This window comes from Mobula birostris, chromosome 32 (assembly GCF_030028105.1).
Source record: "Mobula birostris isolate sMobBir1 chromosome 32, sMobBir1.hap1, whole genome shotgun sequence".
Classification (NCBI taxonomy): Eukaryota; Metazoa; Chordata; class Chondrichthyes; order Myliobatiformes; family Myliobatidae; genus Mobula; species Mobula birostris.
This window is the reverse complement of record NC_092401.1, coordinates 26,346,252-26,358,702: the sequence shown is the minus strand read 5'-3', so window position 1 is coordinate 26,358,702 and position 12,451 is coordinate 26,346,252. Positions and strand designations below refer to the sequence as shown.

Genomic DNA, 12,451 nt, shown 5'->3' with positions numbered 1-12,451 from the left:
TAGATAGGCACATGGATGATAGGAAAATGGAGGGCTGCAACCACCACTCTGTATGAAAATACAATCACCTTAAACTGCTGCACCCTGGTATTAGCCATTTCCACCCTGAGGAAGTCTCTGGCTATCCACTCAATCTCTGCCTCATATTGTTAAGTTGATGTTTCAGGCTGAGACCCTACAACATGACTGGAAAGGAAATTTATCCCCTTCCATGGATGCTGCCTGACTTGTTGAGTTCCTCCCACAGTCTGTGTGCGTTGCTTAAGATCTCAAGCGTCCACAGAATCTCGCGCTCACCAACTCTCAGATTGTTTGTTTTCCTGACCTCCATAATGCAGCCTCTCCCAAGAAAAGAAGCCAAAAGCCCATATCTGGAAATCTCTAACACTAATTCTCTGTAGAACTAAATGTGACTGACAACAGTGATGAAGGTTAGTAGGATTGCATTTGCCCTTATACAGATGTCCTCATTGAAAGATCTCACAAGTTCCAAGCATGGTGATTTGGATTACACTTTCCTCAACTCTCGGTCAGAATTAGAATCAGGTTTAATACCACAGGCATATGTCGTAAAATTTGTTAACTTTAAGGTAGCAGTACAATTAAATACATGATAAATAAATATAGAAAAAAGACTCAATTACAGAAAGTATATGTCTATTAAACAGTTCAGTTCAAAATTAGTGTTAAAAAACAGAAATAAAAGTAGTCAGGAGGTGTTCATGGTGCAATGTCCATTTAGAAATCGGATGGCAGAAGGGAAGAAGCTGTTCTTGAATCGTTGAGTGTGTCTCAGGCTTCTTTACCTCCTTCCCAATGGTAACAATGTAAAGAAGACATGTCCTGGGTTGTGGAGGTACTTAGTAATAGACAGCACATTACTAAGGCACCGCTCCGTGAGGTTGTCTTGGATACAACAGAGGCTAGCTGACTAATTTACACATTTCTGCAACTTAATTTGATCTTGTGCAGTAGTCCCCGCTTCCCATACTAGACGGTGATGCAGCCAGTCAGAATGCTGTCCACAGTACATCTGTAGTATTTTAAGCGCTTTACTTGACAAACCAAATTTCCTCAGATTCCAAATGAAATATAGCCACTGTCTTGCCTTCTTTATAGCTGTATCAGTATGTAGCGTTCAGGTTAAGTCCTCGGAGATATTGGCACCCAGGAGCTTGAAATTGCTCACTCTGCACTTTTGATCCCTCCATGAGGATTGCTTTGTCAGTTTTATGCCCTGAGATTATTTCCCATTGGTCCATCGTCACCCAAAAGCACAACAAACTTAGCGCATTATTCTTGAACAGTAATGCAGTAACAGTGGCAACCAATTTTCTCTCGCTAAGAGCAATAGAGCTGTCACCAAATAAAGTTCTTAAACATTAGTCAGGGCCGTGGAAAAGATTGTCTTTCTCTTAACAAAGCTCAAAGATTAGCAAAGTTCAAAGAAAATTGATTATCAGAGTACATTTATGTCACCATGCACAACTTTGAAATTCATTTTCTTGAAGCTTATTGATTAGTTTTTGAGCTGATGATAGTACTGTATTGAATGTCAATCTGTAGTCGATAAAGAGCATCCTGATGTATGCATCTTTACTGTTTGGATGCTCCAGGGTTCTGCGAAGAACCAATGAAACAGCATCTGCTGTTGACCTGTTGTGACAGTAGGCACGTTGGAGTGGATCCAAGTTGCTTCTTAGGCGGGAGTTCATCACCAAACTCTCAAAGTACTTCATCCCAGTAGATGTAAGTGCTAGTGCACGATAATCATTGAGGCAGGTGACCCTGTTCTTTGTAGGTACCTCTATAATGAAGCCTGCTTGAAGCAGGTGAATACCTCCGACTGCTGAAGCAGGAAGTTAAAGATGCTGGGGAACACTCCGGCCAGCTTATCAGCACAGGTCCTTAGTACTTGGCGAGGTACCCACCTGGGCCAAATACTTTCCTTTTGTTCCACTCATGAAGGATGCTCTCACGTCAGCCTCAGTGACTGAAGTCACAGGGTCATTGAGAACTGTGAGAGTCCGCGAAGGTGCCTTCATGTTTTAACGGTCAAAGTGAGCATAAGAAGGCATTTGGGAGTGAAGCCTTGTTGTCACCTATTGTATGTCGCTCGGTTTCACTCTGCCACAGCTGTCCAGCATTCTTGCATGATTCAAGTTTGGTCCTGAATTGCCACTTCACATGGAAGATGGCTTTCTGGAGATCGTACCGGCACCTCTCGCATGTCACTTGATCACCAGACCTGATCGCCACTGATCTGGCCCTCAGCAAATTCCAGTCTCATGGTTCATCCAGGGTATCTGGTTGGGAAGACTTTGAATGATATTGTGGGGGGATACACACGTCTATGACAGCTTTTAACCCATTGTGGTGCTGATTGGTTTCTGATGACACTGCCGGCCTAAGCAGATATTCAGATTTCTACAGATGTACTATAGAAAGCATTCCATCTGGTTGTAATACCGTCTGGTACGGGGAGGGCCGCTGCACAGGATCGGAAAATTCTGCAGAGGGTTGTAAATTCAGCCAGGTCTGTCATGGGCATGCGCCTTCCCAGCATTGAGGGTATCTTCAAAAGGCAATTCTCAAAAAGGTGATATCCATCATTAAGAACCCCAGCGCCCAGGACACGCTCTCTTCTCATTGCTTCCATCAGGGAGGAGGTACAGGAGACTGACGACACACTCTCAATATTTCAGGAACGGCTTACTCCCCTTGGTTATCTGATTGCTGAACGGACAATCAACCCCAGCAGCACTACCTCACTATTTTTGCACTACCTTTTTTGCAATATGTATGTACATACTCTATCTCATATAGTGCACAGATATACATTTCTCATTGTAATTTATAGTATATTTTGTGTGTGCACTGTATTGCTGCACAAAAAAAGACAAATTTCATGCTTGTATGGACAGAGCAAAGGTGTAATCTGTGTCTTTGAAAGAGAATTAGGCAAGCATTTGAGAGAACAATTTGCACAGAGGAAGAGGAAGTATGAGAGCATGGCATTGGGATTATTTTCTCAGGAGTTAGCACGGACTCAGGGGCCTGAATAGTCTCCTTTTGGACTACAGCATGGTAACAGGAGCACGAACTCGAGAGCAGATCAGTCTCTAATTCTAACTCTAGCAAATTGATTTACTGTCCCATATTTTTGCGTCCTACTTCAAATCAGAAATGAAGGAGATTCCGTTGTCTCCTTCACTCCCTCCCCAGCTGCTGTCTCCCACATCACAGATGGCTTCTCTGAAATTAGGAGCCAATTTGTAAGGAAGTGGAGCTAACAGACAGAAGAATGTGTTGTAGTTGCCAAAACTCCAGCTTTAGTAATGGAATAAAAATATCATACGCTTTATATTCCGTACTTTAGTAGCAACACAACAACTCCTTTCAAAAGATGCTGATTGCTACAGAAGTTATCACCATGGCTGCATTCTTATGCTCATCTTGAAGTTACAATGGTAGAGATGCTTTAAGAGTTGGAATTACTTTATGAAAGGCTTTGCTGCTTGTGTCTGTTTCTGGTCATCGTACCCACCCCCAGTGGAGGCGTACCTGTACAAGCAAGATACAAATCAAATCATAGATGTTCATAAATAATTTGAGTCTTGATGAAGGGTCTTGGCCTTTTGCAGTGAGAAAGCATGCGAGGTGACTTGATAGAGGTGTGCAAGATGATAACAGGCATAGACTGAATGGACACCCAGAGACTTTTTCCCAGGGCAGAAATGGCTAATACAAGGGAGCATAATTTTAAGGTGATTGGAGGAAAGTATGGGTGGGGGGGTGGAATGTCAGGTAGGGATTTTTTTTAAAACACAGAGAACGGTCGGTGTGTGGAACACCCTTCTGGGTGGTGATAGAGATAGATACATTAGGTGCTTTAAGAGACTTAGTTAGGTACATAGATAATAGAAAAATGGAAGGCTATCTTTTACGTTAAAAGGTTGATACAACATCATGGCCAATACAGTATTATAATGTCCTGTTCTGTGGAACTGTGACAGCTTATTCCTCTCCATTGATGCTGACTGACCTGTTGAGTTATTCCAGCATATTGTGTGTGTTGTTCATAGACGTTTATGCTACACAACAGCGCATAACACAGATGAGGTTAGCAGACTCAATGGGCCGAATGGCCGAATCCTCTGTCTGATGGACATTACTCAGTAATTGCTTTTTTGTCGGTTCAGTGCTTTCATGGTTAACAATACCAACACGGCTTCTTCAATTTCCAGACATGCGTACTGCTTGAATTCAATTTCGCCAGCATCTGTGATGGGATTGGAACTTGCGTCAATGGTCCAGATCTCTGACTACTAATCCAGTAACCCAAGCGCAATGCTACCATATCCAATTCTAATGGGAAGTGAGAATGTAACATGAATTTCATTCCCATTAAAATGGTGGCGGGTGGGATAGCAGGGTGGGTGGTGGGACCAGTTGTAAAGAGAGCTCTGATTCTCCTCACACACAGACCCAAGGAAGATTTCAGATCCAGAAAACTGTTGTCGCGGGACAAGATCATGAGGCACGGGAGCGGAATTAGACCATTCGGCCCATCGAGCCTCCTCTGCCATTTCATCATTCAGTATGTTACCCCTCTCAATCCCATTCGCCTGTCTTCTCCCTGTAACTTTTGATGCCCTTAGTAATTAAGAAAGTATCAACCTTTGCTTTAAATATACCCAGACATCCCACCCTGCAAAAACTCATTTCAGGGAGGTAGCACCCCCACCTCCCCCGCAACATCATATACCGCCCCCACCCCTCGCCTGTCGACTTCCAAGGGTGTATGTAATACTTTGTTTAGTGATTTTGTCTAATCTGTAAACCAAGTTGGGTATATGCAGAAAATGGGATATTAAAATATGTACTTATATTATATTATCATGTTTATTCTATTACAACTTTAAGCAAGTCTACAGGGAGTTTGGCCTCATCACGTAGGACATCAATAGAGCAGCTCCTTAGCAGCCAGCCAGCTAGTTTAAATAACGTTAGCTATGCTGTAATGACACCCGTTAAACTCACCTCAACACGTCTTTTACATTTTAACCCACCATGGGCAATAGAAAAGTCACTGTTGCAAACAGTGCAGCGAGCAACACTGTCATTATTTTTGAGGTCGACCGTAAAGCCCGGCCACAGAGAAAACTGATAACCGCAGACCGGTTTAATGTTGACGATATTCTTGCGGACCGGCCGACCAGGGGCGGGGGGGGGGGGGGGGCGGGGTGTTAATCACGACTGGAATATAGGTGATAAGTCAATAGCATCATAACATTTTAAGTAACGTTTGGATATTAAACACACAGCGCATATTTTCCCCGCATGAACATATAAACTCATTGCAACACATCAGTGCGAGCCCTGGGCTTGTTTTCCTGCAACAAGACGGTCCTATCGAGGGGTGATGGGAGACAGCGATAATTGAAGGGGGTTCCTTATATCCAGTCTATTCTGCAAATTAGTTTTTGTTGCATTCATTGCAGAAAATTCCACTTCGCAGCAATATGATGTTGGAAATGGAAGCAACGTTTTCAGTGCTTTCGTGGCTACCTCAGGATATTTAGCCTTGACTTTGATCCAGAATGCCAGCAGAGATGTTATGTCAAACATACTTTTCAGCCCGCCGTCATTTACAAGCTCGAGGAGTTGATATTCTTCCCGCGCTGACATGGATGACGCGTGCATAATGACCTCGCGTGCGTTCAAATTCAACAGTGCGTGACAGGGAATGAGGAAAGGTGCAAATGACTCATATCGTTTCATATCACCAAATCATATTGTTTCCTCACGGCCCGGTGGTTGGGGACCACTCTTAGCACAAAGAGAGACCAATCAGGATGCTCGCTATCCCTCTCCCTCTCAAAAAAATCTATTTCTGGGGTATTGCATATAATTTCCGGGTGTCAGGGAGCCACTATTGACATGCGGGAGACTCCCGGATCTTCCGGGAGAGGTGGGATGTCTGATATACCGAATGAATTGGCTTCCACAGTTGTCTATGGCAATGAATTTCACAGATTCACCAACCTCTGGCTAAGAAATTCCTCCTCATCTCTGTTCTAAAGGGACATCCTTCTATTCTGAGGCCGTGTCCCCTGGTCCCAGACCCTCCAACTATAGGATCATCCTCTCCACATCCACTCTACCTATGCCAGGGTTACCAACCCGGGGTCCATGGACCCCCTTGGTTAATGGTAGGTGTCCATGGCATAACAAAGTTTGGGAACCCTTGATCGAGATTATTCAATAGGTTTCAATGAGATCCCCCCACCACCCCCTTATTCTTCTAGACTCCGGTGAGCATAGGCCCAGAGCCATCAAATGTTCCTCTTAGTTTTAGCCTTGCATTCCTGGAATCATTGTCTTAAGGGGCCCAAAGCTGTTCACAGTAATCCAAGTGCTGTCTGACCAATGTCTTACACAGCCTCAGCATTACTTAAGGGATCTGCCATTTAGAAAAAATAATACTGCTCAGAGGGAATTGAATCTGGAATTCTCTGCCCAGGAGAGATGGGAGATTTAGACTCTTGAGTCCTTTCAATGGATTGTAACAAATACAAAATGCTGGAGGAACTCAGTAGGTCAGGCAGCACTTGAGGAAAGGAATGCACAGTATTTATTTTTCCAGCCCGACCTGCTGCGTTCCTCCAGCATTTTGGGTGTGTTACTCTGGATTTCCAGCATCTGCAGAATCTCTTGTGTTTGTCATTCAGTATATGCAACCCACAAAATGCTGGAGGAACTCAGCAGGTCAGGCAGCATCCATGGAGGGGAATAAAGAGCCTGCATTTCGGGCCAAGACCCTTCATCACAACTGGAGAGAAACGGGGGAACAGCCAGAATAGGAAGGTGGAGAGAGGGCAGGGGTCCAGATTGGTAGGTGGCAGGTGAAACCAGGTGAGGGGAAGGTGATGGATGCAGAAGGGATATTAAGTAAGAAGGGTAGATGGAAAAGGTAAAGAGATGAAGAGGAGTGTGATAGGAGAGGAGAGAGGACCACAGGAGAAAGGGAAGGAGGAGGATAGAGGAGGGAGGTGATGGGCAAGTGAGCAGAAGAGAACAGTTAAGAGGGAAGTCGATGTTACGTCTATTATTTTTTTTAAAACAGCTGCATGAACCAACCATTGCTCTGAGCAGGAAATATGGCCCGTAAACTGTGCAGCACTTCAAATGTTTAAATGCAAAAAAAAATTCCAGCTGTGCGGCAACAAACTCTGTGCGCACGGCAGCGTTCCAGTTATTGTGTGGCTGTGCACACGCGCAGCTTCAAGGGAATAGTTGGCAAATGGGAAAAGAGGGAATGGAGAGGAGAGGAGAAATTCCTAGAGGTTAGAGAAATCGATGTTCATGCCGTCAGGCTGCCGGCTACCCAATAGGAATATGCAGTGTTGCTCCACATCAGTATAGTAGAGGAGGCCATGGGCCGCCATTCAGTGTATTTCTGGATATTAAGGGATATCTGGAAGAAAACGGAGCTGAGGTGATCATCTTGATAAATGGTGGATCAGGTTTGAACAATTATTCTTACTTTCTACAACGCTTCTGCAGCGCAGATGGGTAGACTTATTGTGTGTGGGTTACGCTATAAACAACTTGAGTGATCAGCACATTAAGGGAAATGCATCATGGCGTGAGCTGTCTGTGGGCACCTTGCTTGTATTCGTTTTTTTTCTCTATTTCTCTGAAATGAGATGCCTGCTATGAGAAAAAAAAACTCCACAAGCCTTCTGTTGGAAAATCCTACTCGTGTCTGAAAGAAATTCTTTCTGGAGGAAGCCAGGGGAGTAACTGGCACAGAAATCGGTCAGACCCTCACTGACACTAAGAAAATATTTTCTCTTTACCATGTTGTCTGGGTAACCAGGTTACTATGTACACAAAATACATGTGGCAATTTAATGTTGGGTCCTGTCACACACGATTCACAAGCCAATTATTCTTGGAGAGTCAGGGATCATTTCATTTAAAAGTTCTGACCTGAATCTCTATTTTTGAAAGTTTTGGACCTGTGTTGGTCACCTGGCCATTGACTTTTTAAAAAATCTTCATAACATTCACTGTTGATTTTGTGCAGTCTTGCTGCTGTGTTGAAATTAAATTTTTGCCAACTCTCCAGAATCTCTGTGTTACTCTAATTCTCTCTTCTGTCCACTCTCAGATTTTTCTTTATAAGGCATTAATCAGATGGCATTTGGAGTGCGGTGAGCAATTTTGGGCTCCACATCCAAGGAAAGATGTGCTGGCCCTGGAGACCGTCCAGAGAAGGTTCACAAGAATGATCCCAGGAATGAAAGGCATAATGTATGAGCAGTATTTGATGTCTCTTGGCTTGTTTAGACGGACGAAGTGGGGATCTCATTGAAACCTACCTGATACTGAAATGCCTGGATATGGAGTGGACATGGAGAGAAGGCTTCCATTAGTAAGAGGACCTAGGATCTGTGGGCCCAGCCTCAGATTAAAGGTAGAAGGGGAGGCAACGGTGGCCAGTCTGTGGAATTCATTGTTATAGAGGGCTGTGGAGACCAAGTTATTGGGTGGATTTAAGGCAGAGATTGATAAGCTCTTGGTAAGAAGGTTAAGGGTTATGGGGAGAAGGGGAGAGAATAAGGTTTTAAAAATTTAATGGCAAAACAGATTAGATAGTATTAATTCTGTTCCTAAGGTGTTATGGTCCAAGTTCTCAGAAGATCCCTATCAGCAATAGTTTACTTGACTCTGTCTTTAACCTCTGGAACAGCTTCCAAATGGAAATGGAAAGTTGATGCTTCTGCTTGGCTTGAGACCATCCATCTGGGCCACTCAAGGACAACGTAATGCTGGAAAGGCCAAAGCTTGAAGGTACTAATCTGAGGTCCCAGATATCCGGTTGGGTGGATGTGAAGGACCCCATGACTCTTTCATCAAGGGAGACCAAAAAATTCTCTAGGCAATATTCCCCACAACATTGATGAGTGAATGGGGTCTACAGTCTCGGGGAGAGTTAATACAGTCAGAATCGGGTTCACTAGACAGTATTATCATAAAACAGTAATGCTCTGTGTGGGTCCTCCAGCCTCATTGTTATGCTAGCCAATATAAACCAATTCCGTGATCAATCTAACCGCTCCCTCCCACATAGTACTCCATTTTTCTATCATCAGTATACCTATCTACTAAGTAACTTAAACATCCCAAATTTATTAGCCTCTATCACCATCCCTGGAGTGCATTCCACACAATCACCACTCTGTGAGAAAAAGTCTACCTCTGACAACCCCCTCCACTCACCTTAAGTGGAGGTCCACTGGCGTAGGTCACTGCTGCCCCGGGGAAAAGGTGCTGACTGTTCACTCCGTCGCTGCTTCTGGGGGTAGATGAAAATATGGGCAGTTTGAGAAGAATTAATGTAAGATCTGGCCATTCATCGTCACTGTGGACTCAGTAAGATATAGGTCCTGCTTAGTTGCTGTGATCTACACTCAGTGGTCCCTTTATCAACTGTACCTAATAAAGTGGCCAGTGAGTGTATTTTCATGGCCTTCTGCTGTTAGAACCCATCCACTTCAAGGTTTGACTTGTCATACATTCAGAGATGCTCTTCAACACAATCATGCCCCCAGTTCTAATACTCCAAAACCTGGGCCTTTGTATCTCCCTCTGCAATTTAATCCTTGACTTCCTCACCAGGAGACCACAGTCAGAGCAGATAACATCTCCTCTGCACTGACAATCAACACTGGTGCACCTCAGCCATCCATGCTTAGCCCACTGTTCTGCTCTCTCCATGCCAATGACTGTGTGAGAAGGCATAACTCAAATGTCATCTATAAATCTGCCAATGACACAGCTATTCTTGGCAGAATTTCAGGTGGTGACAAGGAGGCATACTGGATCAAAAGAGACAGCTGGCTGAATTGTGTTGAGTGCAAGGAATTGATTGTGGACTTCAGGAGAAGTCGAGGGAGCACACACCAGTCATCGTTGAGGGATCAGGGAAATGGAAAGGGTGAGCAGCTTTAAGATCCTCGATGTCAACATCTCTTAAAATCTATCCTGGACCCAACATATTGATGCAATTATAAATATGATAATAACTATATTTCATGAGGGATTTGAGGAGACTTGGTACGTCTGTCACTAAAGACACTGGCAAATTTCTACAGATGTACCATGGAGCATACTCTAACTGTTTGCATCACTGTCTGGTATGGAGGGGCCATTGCACAGGATCAGAAAAAGCTGCAGAAAGTTGTAAACACAGCCAGCACTAGGCGATGCCTCAAATAAGCGGCATCCATCATTAAGGACCCTCATCACCCAGGACATGCCCTCTTCTCATTTCTAACTTCAAGGTGGTGGTGGAGCCTGAAGATACCACTTAACATTTCAGAAACAGCTTCTTCCCCTCTGCCATCCGATTTCTGAATGGGCATTGAATCCATGAACACCAGCTCACTAATTTATCCTCTCTTTTTGCATTATTTATATAATTTAATTTTTAATATACTAATTGTAATTTATAGTTTTTAAAATTACATATTTTAATGTTCTGCTGCAAAACAACACATTTCATGACATATGCCAATGATATTAAACCTGTTTCTGATTCTAATGCATGATTATTTGAGTCACTGTCACCTTCCTGTCAGCCTGAACCAGTCTGGCCGTTCTCCTCTGACCCCTCTCATTAACAACGCATTTTTTGTCCCCAGAACTGCTGCTCACTGGTTGTTTTTTGTTTCTGCACCATTCTCTGTAATCCCAAGAGACTATTATACATGAAAATGCCAGGAGATCAGCGGTTTCTGAGATAATCAAACAATCGTTCCACAGTCAACGTCATGAAGATACAAATTCAAAATCTGAAGTTTAACTAAGGAGAGGTGAGCCTCAAGTAGCCACTAAATGTATTTTGCAGCAATAATAGTGACTGCCTTCAGAGTAACACAAGATAGCTTATTTTCCAGCCTCCCTTCCTCAGTGAAGTTCTACAACTTTATTTAGAGTAGCTACAGTCCAAATTCGTGTTTATTTTGTGAGCAGCATGTGCACACATCTAGAACAAACTCTGCCCTTTACCATTTTATACCATCCAGAACTGAACAGGAAATTACTCTGGGCTTTCAAAGAGCCATAACAAATGCTTAAACGGGAAGTGATGTTCCCATTATAGAAGGAAACAACTTTATTTCTAGACTTTTTGAAGTACTTACTTGAACCATGGGAAAATTAAACTTGGGAACCAGTATTCAAGTAAATGAGAAGGTTTGAGAATACTGTAAGTGTTATTTGGATAAACAGATCAGCTTGATTTTATATCTGCCAACAGAGCAGGCATAATTATAAGGTGATTGGAAGAAAGTATAGGGAATATGTCAGAGGTATTTTTTTTTAATATAAATAGACTGGTGGTTGCGTGGAATGAGCTGCCACGGATAGTGGTAGAGACAGATATATTTGAGAGATTTAAGAGATCCTGAGAAGTAGGTGATGAAAGAAAGGTTATGTAGGAGAGAATGGTTAAGGTAAGCTGAAAGGTCAGCACAACATCGTGCACCAAAGGGCCAGCACTGTTTACTCTATGTTCTAACAGTCCTTGCATATTTTGACCGACTGCATTTTAAGCCACTGGCTGGTCAGGAGTGAGCAAGGCCTAACCTGGTAACAGAGAGTTTGTGAATGGTTGGAGAAGAATTGGGCACTTAGTAAAGAATGTACCACAAGTGAAATCGAGTTTTAGGATCTATTTTAAATAATCTAGGACAAAGCAGCCTGATTAATTGGTATCTCATTCACCACACAGCTTCCCACCATCACCAATATGTGTGGTGTGTACTATCTATCACATGTCTGACACTAATAGCTGATCGTATCATGGTCTAGTGCAGCAATTAGAATATGGAGGCAGGTAAGAAGCTGCAGAGGCTAGTGAACTCAGTCTAATACTTTACTGGCACATTTCTTCCCACCACTGGTAGTATCTGCAAGACCGACTGCCTCAAGAAGGCAACATCCATTAGACATCCCCACCATCCAGGCCACGCCATCTTCTGGCAGCCTCCATGGTGTGGGAAGTACAGAAGCCTGAAGTCTGACAGCAACAAGTTTTAAAACAACTACTTCCCTTCAACTCTTCAGTTCATGAACCGACAAAACCCCAATCACAATAGTTTATCAACACTATGATCACCTTGCATTAAAATGGACTGTTTCCTTCTATTCTACTTCTTTCTTTAAAAATTGTATATAATTTATGTTTAACTTATAATCACAAGTATGAACAGGAAACTCAGTGTTGATTTCAACTTTCCCAAACCTGCAATCTCTTCAAACAAGAAAAACTAAAGTTTTGGGTGCATGGTACACCGCCACTTGCAGGCTCTTCAAGTCAGGCACCATCCCAACTGGAAATGTGTCATGGTTCTTTCATCGTCACACGTCCTGAACC

At 43.2% G+C, this 12,451-nt stretch overlaps 1 long non-coding RNA gene across 1 annotated transcript in view; it reads right to left on the bottom strand.

The window, feature by feature from the left end:
- LOC140191144 (uncharacterized) overlaps positions 1–12,451 on the bottom strand; it is a 72,858-nt gene that overhangs the window by 28,001 nt on the left and 32,406 nt on the right. The window contains exon 3 of the long non-coding RNA XR_011883762.1: positions 9,292–9,367. This is a non-coding gene — a long non-coding RNA (uncharacterized lncRNA). The remainder of the gene's footprint in view (positions 1–9,291; positions 9,368–12,451) is intronic.